This window comes from Olea europaea, chromosome 9, assembly GCF_002742605.1.
Source record: "Olea europaea var. sylvestris chromosome 9, O_europaea_v1, whole genome shotgun sequence".
Taxonomy (NCBI): domain Eukaryota; kingdom Viridiplantae; phylum Streptophyta; class Magnoliopsida; order Lamiales; family Oleaceae; genus Olea; species Olea europaea.
The window spans coordinates 14,927,266-14,936,894 of NC_036245.1; positions in this window are offsets into that span (position 1 = coordinate 14,927,266).

Genomic DNA, 9,629 nt, shown 5'->3' on the forward strand with positions numbered 1-9,629 from the left:
TGTCTCTTATCCACCATACATCCATTTTCAAACTAGTCTGTGAATAGCTGGTTGCCTTCCTTCAGTCAGTCAGGTAGTTTCTAGAGCCAAATGGTAGTGTTTGATAAGAATTTTATTTATTTATTTATTTATTATTATTATTTTTAAGTAATCTGATAATTTTATTAATCAAAAGAGAATATCCATGAGCATATTATCAATTTAAAGAAGAAAGAAACAACATGAAATTAGGCAGTCTTCTATCGGATTAGTAGCCGCGGCATTAAACCAAGTACACAAAGTGAGATAAAATAAATTCTCAGTTATACTCTGTCATCCGTGTTTGGTCTTCAAAATAGCGATTGTTCCTCTCTCCACATACACACCATAAAATGTATTCTAGGATAAGATCTCATACAAGTTTGTTATCATTATCGCAAAGTTTTCTCCTCCATGCCTACAACATGCCCTCTATACGCCTACAACATGTTCTCTATACGCCTAGACAACACCCAATCCATATGTTTAGAAGCTAAAATACTGTTCCACAACCAACGAACACAATCACAATAAATGAACCAGTGGTCGTGCATCTCCTCATTACTCTTACACATATGACACCACTCGGTTACATAAAAGCCTGGTTAACACCTGTCCCCTCACAATCGTGAAGACAATTTGCATTGGCACACCATCTTTAACAAGAATGAACTCTCCACAGGTCCTAAAAGAGATCTAAAATAAGTGCAAATTGAAAAAATACCATCCCGTTCCAACTTCCATCTGCTACAATCACCCTCTCCTAACCGGATTTGCACTTCATCCAAAGAGGTAAAAAATAGCGCATAATCATCCAATTCTCAATCTTGCAAATCCTCCCAAAAATAATATTTCAACTCTAACTCCCATTGTGAATGACTTATACGTCATTCACCATAACAGAAGGCACTAAACCAATGTGATGCAAGGAAGGAAGCCCACCTTTAGCTGTTGATCTTCACACCAACAATTGTCCCAAAATCTAATATTATTACTATTCCCCGCCACAAAATTCAATATATCCTGAAAGTCACTCCATCCTCGTCGGATACCTCCACAAACTCACCCCATAAGAACCACGACCCTCAACCGAGCACCAACCCCCTCTCTCTCACACCATACTTCAACACTATGATTTCTCTCCAGAAACTTTTCCTCTCCACTCCAAATCGCCAAAGTCACTTGCCTAATAAGTCCTAATTAAACAAAACATGGCTCCTCAATCCGAAGCTTCCCATCCTCATAAGAGAGCAAACAACTCCCCAATTAACCAAATGAAGTTTCCTCTTCTCCTGCAACCCTGCCCAAAAAAATTCCCTTTGAACCCTCTTTAATCTATTTGTCAATGCAATAGGAATAGGAAACAAAGACAAAATAATAATAATAATAATAAGTATGGAGATTAGAGCATTTCCAAAAGACTCTTTATTCATAAAGAGCATCTTATACATAATAGAGAGCATCTTTAAATTTAGAAAGTAATTTTTTTGATACACTTCAACAAGCTCTCTATTTTTGATTCTTTATTTTATTTTTTTCAATGAACATTTAATAATTTCTCCGCATATTTTATTTAAATATAATTTTTTTTATATATTAGTGACCAATCAATTCAAATGCAATTTGAAAAATTTAAATTGCAAAATATTGAAATTTGTAATGTATTAAATGCAATCATTGTACATTAAAAATTGAGAGTGGTTTGGCTCTCTAAATTTGGAGAGTCAAACACACTCTCTACTTTAAAAAGTTAAATTAGAGAGTTTCTTGAAATTCATTTTTAAGCATTGACTCTTTCAAATAGAGAGTTTTGTATTTAAAGAGTTCTTGGAGATGTTTTTAGAGAGGGTAAATTTAATAGGAGTAAGATAACCTCCCTTTAAGAAGTACATACACTTCTACCTTGTTAACCTCCTCTCCACTCTTTTCACAATATCAGTCCAAATATCTATACTTTTAAATCGTGCTCCTAAATGGAGCCCTAGATATGACATAGGCAATTATGCGACCTTACAACCTAATATATCAGCCAACTTACATTAACAACCTCTCCATTTGGAAAAGCCTCAAGTTTTTCCATATTTATCTTCAGTTCAGACACTGCTTCAAGACATAGGAACAAGTGACACAAGTTCTTGAATTGCTCAGCATCTGCATCACCTAAAATTAGTGTCAACTGCAAATAACAAGTGGGATACCTGCAATTGACCAACCATAAAACCTCGCATCAAATTCTTCCCTACAGCTTTCTCAAACATCCTATTAAAGGCCTTCATTACAATAACAAATAGCGATGGAGACAATGGATCTCCTTACGTCAAAGCTCTATTGCTCCGAAAATAACCTTCAGGGGTACTGTTGACTAAAAATGAGAACGAAACAATAGAGATACAAAACTGAATCAACTTACACTACTTATCCCCAAAGTCACGTCGCCAAGCATATAAAAAAAGATCTCCCAATTCACGTGATCATAAGCCTTCCGAATATCGAGCTTGCATAGCATCCCTGGAATCCCTAGGCGCGATCTTAAGTCAATACATTCATTCGCTATCAGTACAGAATCTAAAATCTGACGTCCTTTCACAAAAGCATTTTGAAAATTAGATACCACTTCCCTAGCACCTCCTTTGGTCTATTCGCCAAAACTTTCGCAATAATCTTGTATACCCCGGACTAAGCTAATGGGGCGAAATCCTTAATATCAGTTGCTCCCAATTTCTTAGGGATCAGCACAACAAATGTAGCATTAGAACTTCTCACGAACTTGCCACACTAAAAAAATAAGTAAGAGTATCCATAATATCCGATCCCACCACCTCCCAACATGCTTTATAAAATGAGAACGAGAAACCACATGGTCCTGAGGCCTCATCATCATTCATACCACCTCCTTAATTTTACCCTTCCTAAATGATCTCCCTAACCGACCGGCATCCTCTTCTGTGATAGTAGAAAACTCCAATCCCTCCAACTCTGGCCTTTACTCAAACTACTTCCGATAGAGATTCTAATAGAATCTCACCATTTAGGTCCCAATATCCTGTGGGTCCTCATAATTAACCCCATCTACCTCCAACACTATGATAGAATTGTTGCTTCTGTTAGAATTGGCGACCCTATGGCAAAACTTGGTGCATTTGTCCCCTTCTTTCAACCACGTGATCCTAGACATTTGGCACTAAGCAATCTCCTCCATCTCCAACAACCTCTCTAGCTCTCTCCTTAACACTCCACTTCTCTCCTTCTACTACCCCACCAACCCTCGACTCTCCTCCCGCCTATCAAACTCTTCTATATCTGAAAGATACTAAATTTTACGACAGTTCATATTACCCACCACCTCCTCATTCTACCTCTTTAAATCACCTTTAAAAGCCTTCAACTTCTGATCCAACACATAATTAGGAAACCCCCTGACATCATAAGAGGCCTACCAAGTCCGTACTGACTACCCATAGCCTTTTATTAACCACATCTTCTCAAACCTAAAAGGCCTTATTCCACTACCCCTTGTATTCCCAGATAACAAAATATAGAAATGATCAGAGTACACCCTTCCTAGTCTTCTCCAAGTACCGTTTGAGTCCTTAGCCTCCCATTCTCCACCAGCCAAGAACCGATCTATACGAGATAGAACAAGTTGGTCTCGATTAGATGATTAAGTAAGATCTCACCCAATCATAGGCATATCCACCAACATATTCTGCCTAATAAAATCTGAAAATTCCTCCATAGCCCCAGTTAGTTTCCCACCACTAGATCTTTCGGTAGGAAATCGAACCACATTAAAATCATCCCCAATACATGCTGGGAGATTCCACCAAGCCATTATACCAGCCAACTCATCCCACAAGCTCCCTCTACTCATCGGAAATAGGTCCATAAACTCCTATAAATATCCACTAGAATCTATCTCCAATATTTTAAATGAGAGCGATGTAGAGTATGACCCTACACTAACCTCCTCTATATCAAAGACTCTATTGTCCCACATGACTAGCACGTCTCCTGATGCCCTTGAAGACTCCAAAAACTGATACCTTACATGATGTCCACCACATAAGCTACTAACCATAGCCCTCGAGATGAACTCTAACTTAGTGTTTCTTGTAAGCAGACAAGGTCCGCCCTCCAACTCCTCAACAGATTTTAAACACCTAACATTTTCCCAACTTCATTAAACCCCTTAAATTCCAGCTAATGAGATTTGGGATCATTCTAGCTAATGTGTTTTATAAGAATTCTAGAAAATATTGTTACAAATTCCATCCAAAACTAAAGAAAGCTACGAGATATTGCTGCTTCTTTATGAAGTTTGCTTGACTGCAAAATTTAAACATAGCAATTATAATGAGATTACAACCACTAAGGACATTTTAACAAAATCAGTAAACAAGCCATAAGCCCACTACTTTATTAAGAATCAGTAGAATGTGGGGAGAGAGATGTCTAGCTTTGCACTAGCCTCTACAGCCTGTTTATAGTAACTTATGGACTTCAAATCATTATACATTCTGGTTAAATCAGTAAGAAACATAGTAGAGACACACATTCCATGAATTCACTGATATGCCTAAAGTTATACGAATGGACACTGACATAATTACTAAAGGACAAAAACGTTTTTATGGAGATCAATGCAACTTGCTTTATTGAATAACAAGCCATAGAGAGGAAGGAAACAAATGAGTTGCAAGAACATAAATAATGGAATCAGGAAAATCCTTTTAGAATATAGCAGTTGGTGAGCATTACCTTGCAGTCCATATACGTTAAACATCCATAGGCAGAAAGCAATATGGCTGACTGATCCAATATACCATTTCTCAAACCTAAATATTCATTTTCGATAAGCCTATGCACATGGATAAGAATAATTAAAAATGTGAGTTTAAATAACGCAGAACTAAAGAAACATTTCGTAGGAATTAAATTCAAAGAAGAAACATAAAAAAGTGGTAATCTGGCTGTAGTTTTAAGGCTCTTGATTTCATCCACCACATTCATGTCCCAATCTAACAAGCTATTGTAAGTTATCAAAGCAGGTAAGAGTTCAAAGTCTTAACACCACTAATTTATAAATATTCTGCCTACACTCGAGGGAACATTTTGAAGATAAAACAAATTCCTCCTTTTCCTATCTGCTACTTTGAACATTTAATAGGGGTGAGTCGATAGCTTGACATACTATAATCGAAGAAAAACATCATGCTGCAACTTAGTAGGGTTGAGTTGACAATTCTTATCTCTAGAAGGAATTTGCTTTCACGTGCTGAAATTTTAGGCATGAGTTGTAGCTAGGTCATAAATAGAAGCAGTTATCATTGCTGCTATACGATAAAGTCCGAGAATGAGAAATGTGTGTGCAAGAGAGATGGAGAGAGGGTAGCTAAGTAAATGATGATATCATATGAACATACCTATCATACTCTATATTCTCCAGTGGTGTAACTGTGAGGTTATTAGCACTCTCAAATGCCAACAGGTATGCTATGCCTACCTGTCAAAAGTGGCTAAAGATAACAATTGCAGAACATGCAATAAAACGAAGAAATAAACAAATTCAATTCAACAAATACATCTGTAAAACCTCTCTCAGAATTCAAAAGATATAGATTTATTTTTCGTCAATGTAATGCGTCAATTACCTGAATTCATTATGATGAAAAAAATAATAATTTCACAGTAAATTGTAACAACTTCATTTCAAATTAGTGCATAAACATCAGTAACACTCGCCTCACTTGAACTTAAGTGTTTAAATGTATGCGTGCCTGAGAAAAAAGCTAGACAGTAGAAAAAGTTCTAGATATATCTAGCAAGGTGCAGCATTGATAGGTTTGAGAGCCTCCACTTGTAAAACATTAACGAGAACTATTTTCTCATCCCATAATAGACATAGAGAACAGAAACATATTTTGTGTCAGATGCATGAGCTATCTTAAACCCATAATTTTTCCAGTTTAGATATTCAAGTAAAACGATGAGATTTTTCTTCCTGGTATACTGAAAAAGGACAGAGATGGTTTCGTCCCTATCGAGATGATGACCTTAACAAAAAATAAGGCCTAAGTCATGGCTTGGAGTCATAACAAAGGCACAATATGATAAGAAGGTTGTGGAAAACCGGATCATATCATAGAAGGAAAGATTTGATTAGATTAATTTAAATTATTTCCTTCCTTGATTAGTGTTGTATAGTATATTTGTTGATTTTTCCCTTATTAGAAGTTTCCTTCTCTATAGTCACCTTCATAGTTGTAATTAGTGACTCTATATAAATATAAGAAATAAGAAAAACATTCTGCTTTTCTTCATGGTATCAGAGTTAGGTTAGAAAACCTAACCAAGCTATGGCCGAGACAGCCACAAACAACGGAGGGTCTATGACCTCTGAATTAGAATCAGATGTCACGTCTGCCATGAGTACCGGAGGAATTGAGAATTCATCCTTCCAACTAACGATAGAAAAATTGAACGGGAAGAACTACTGAGAATGGGCACAATCAATAAAATTAATGGTCGATGAAAAAGGAAAACTTGGTTACCTAACCGGAAAGACCAAGATGCCAGCCTCAACCAACGCTGCTCTTCACCAAAAATGGAAGTCGGAGAACTCCATGGTGATTGCCTGGCTTGTCAATTCCATGAAGCTCTCGATCGGAAGAACTTATCTTTTCCTTCCAACAGCAAAGGACGTTTGGGAGGCAGTGAAAGAAATGTATTTAGATGTAGAAAATGCCTCCAAAATTTTTGAAATTAAATCAAATATTTGGCAAATGAAGCAAGGGGATCGAGAGGTGACAGACTACTACCTGGAGATGACCAGGTTGTGGCAGGAATTGGATTTGAGTACGGAGGAGGAATGGACATGCTCGGATGACAGTGTACGATACACCAAAAAACTGGAAAACAAGAGAGTATACGAATTCTTAGCGGGCCTCCGCCGCGATCTCGACGATGTTTGTGGCCGGATTCTAAGCCAGCGACCTCTTTCCCCGTCATGAGAAGTCTTTGCAGAGGTAAGAAGGAAGGAAGCACAACGGAAAAATTATGTTGGACGACGCCGGTGGACTCGGATCTCCAATAGAACTGTCGAAATTAATCTCCAATAGATTTGGGCTAACGGGTAATGGGCTAGTGAGAGAAGGAAATGGGGAAGGAGTCTATGGGCCAGCTGACTTAAATAAAAGATTGGGCCTGAATAATGGACTGGTTATGAGCCAAAATTATCGGCCAAATAATTCCAATGGTGGGCCTGGGACGACGGGCCTTTATTCTAAAGGGGCATGACCAAAACAACAACGGGGTCGACCGTAGTGCGAGCATTGCCGAAAATCGGGACATAAAGAAGATACATGCTAGAATTTACATGGAAAACTGAGCAACTGGAAATCGAAACAAAATAACAAAAATCGTGAATACCAAGCTTCTACGGAGTACCAAATTGGAAAATCTAAATCAAGCAGTGCTTTCAATACTGAACAGATGGAGCAACTCTACAAATGTTTTCTAGTCTCCAATCATCTAGCCAAAACTCTGAAAGTGGCCCTTCTGGCTCACTAGCTCATCGAGGTAATTTCTTGAGAGCCTTACAATCTATCACGCAATCTAAAACTCCCTCGATTATTGATTTTGGAGCATCTGATCACATGATGGACTCTTACCATCTGTTCTCATCTCCTGTGCCGAAAATTTGAAAGTCAAGATTGCAGATGGTTTATTACCGTCAGTCGCAGGAAAAGGGAGTATTAAAATTTCTGATTCTATAACTTTAGAACCTGTCCTTCATGTATCAAAATTATCGTGCAATTTACTCTCTATAAGCCAGCTAACAAAAAATTCAAATTGCTCTGCTAAATTTTTTCCATCTCACTGTGTTTTTCAGGACCTATTATCGGGGAAAACGATTGGCAGTGCTAAGGAACGTGAAGGACTCTACTACTTTGAAGAGACCGATGTGAGTAAACAAAGTCAAGTTACAGTTTGTGATTCTGCATCTGTTTCTAGAAGTAGTGAAATTCTGTTAGGATGGGTCATCCAAACTTTCAATATCTTAAACGTGTATTCCCTTCAATATTTATGAATAAAAACTCAGTTGATATTCAATGTGAAATATGTGAGATTGCTAAACACCAACGTACATTATTTCCGGCATCTAAATACAAAACTTTCCAGCCTTTCACTATGATCCATAGAGATTTATGGGGCCCCTCACGAATTCCTAATCGTACGCATGTAAAGTGGTTTGTGACGTTTATTGATGACCACACTCAAATCTGCTAGGTTTACCTACTGAAAGATAAATCTTATATTCGTTCTGTATTCGTCAATTTTCACTCCATGATCCAAACTCAATTCCAAATACAAATTAAAATCTTACGTACAGATAATGATACGGAATATTTCAATAAAACCATGGGGAATTTCCTTCAAACACATGGAATAATTCACCAAAGCTCTTGTGTCAATACTCCCCAACAAAATGGGATTACCGAGCGAAAAAATAGACATCTCCTCTAAGTCGCTCGTGCACTAATGTTCATTACTAATATGCCAAAAATGTTTTGGGGAGATGCTATCCTAACTTCCACCTACTTAATTAACAGAATGCCCAGTCGTACTCTTAACTTCCAATCACCCCTTCAAAAACTTCAGGATTTTTTTCCAAGTTCTCGCCTCAACTCCAATCTACCCTTACGAGTATTTGGATGTACTACCTTTGTTCATATTCACTCTCATCTCAGAGGGAAACTTGATCCTCGAGCAATAAAATGTGTACTCATTGGATATTCTCCCACTCAGAAGGGCTACAAATGCTATGACCCTTCCACGAAAAAAACCTTTGTGAGTCTTGATGTCACCTTCTTTGACGATACTCCATACTTAAAAAAAAAAAAAAAACCTCTCTTCAGGGGGAGACCTTACATGAAGATAGGTTTTTGGACTTCGATCTCACTTTCCCTCCATCTCTTCCATCTACATCTACGAATATCAATCCTAACCTTTCCTCCAGCATGCCTTCAACAGAGGACAACTTGAATCCAGGGAGAGATGTGGAAAAACAAATGATAACGAGATGCTAGTTTACTCACGGAGGCCAAAAGCAAAGTACAAAGAGATCGGCACATCCGAGGCATCAAAAGAGTCAGAACCGATGATGGATTCCTGACCTACCCATTGCCCTCAAAAAGCAACCTCGATCATGTACTCTCCATACTATTTCAAAATTCATATCTTATAATACTTTAGCTACAGGATTTCTTGCTTTCCCATCTCATCTTGACAGTACAAAAATCTTGAGAAATATCAAAGAAGCTTTTGAAAGCCCTAAATGGAGAGAAGCAGTATTGGAGGAAATGAAAGCGTTGGAGAAAAATGAGACTTGGGAGATAGTGGACCTACCAAGAGGAAAAAATCAGTTGGGTGCAAATGGGTCTTCAACCTGAAATATAGAGCCGACGGAACAATTGAACGGTACAAAGCTCGGCTCGTTTGAAAAGGATACATACAAACTTATGGCATCGACTACACAGAGACATTTGCACCGATAGCAAAACTCAACACCAGTACTTCTGTCTATCCTTATCAGTAAACTTGGATTGGTC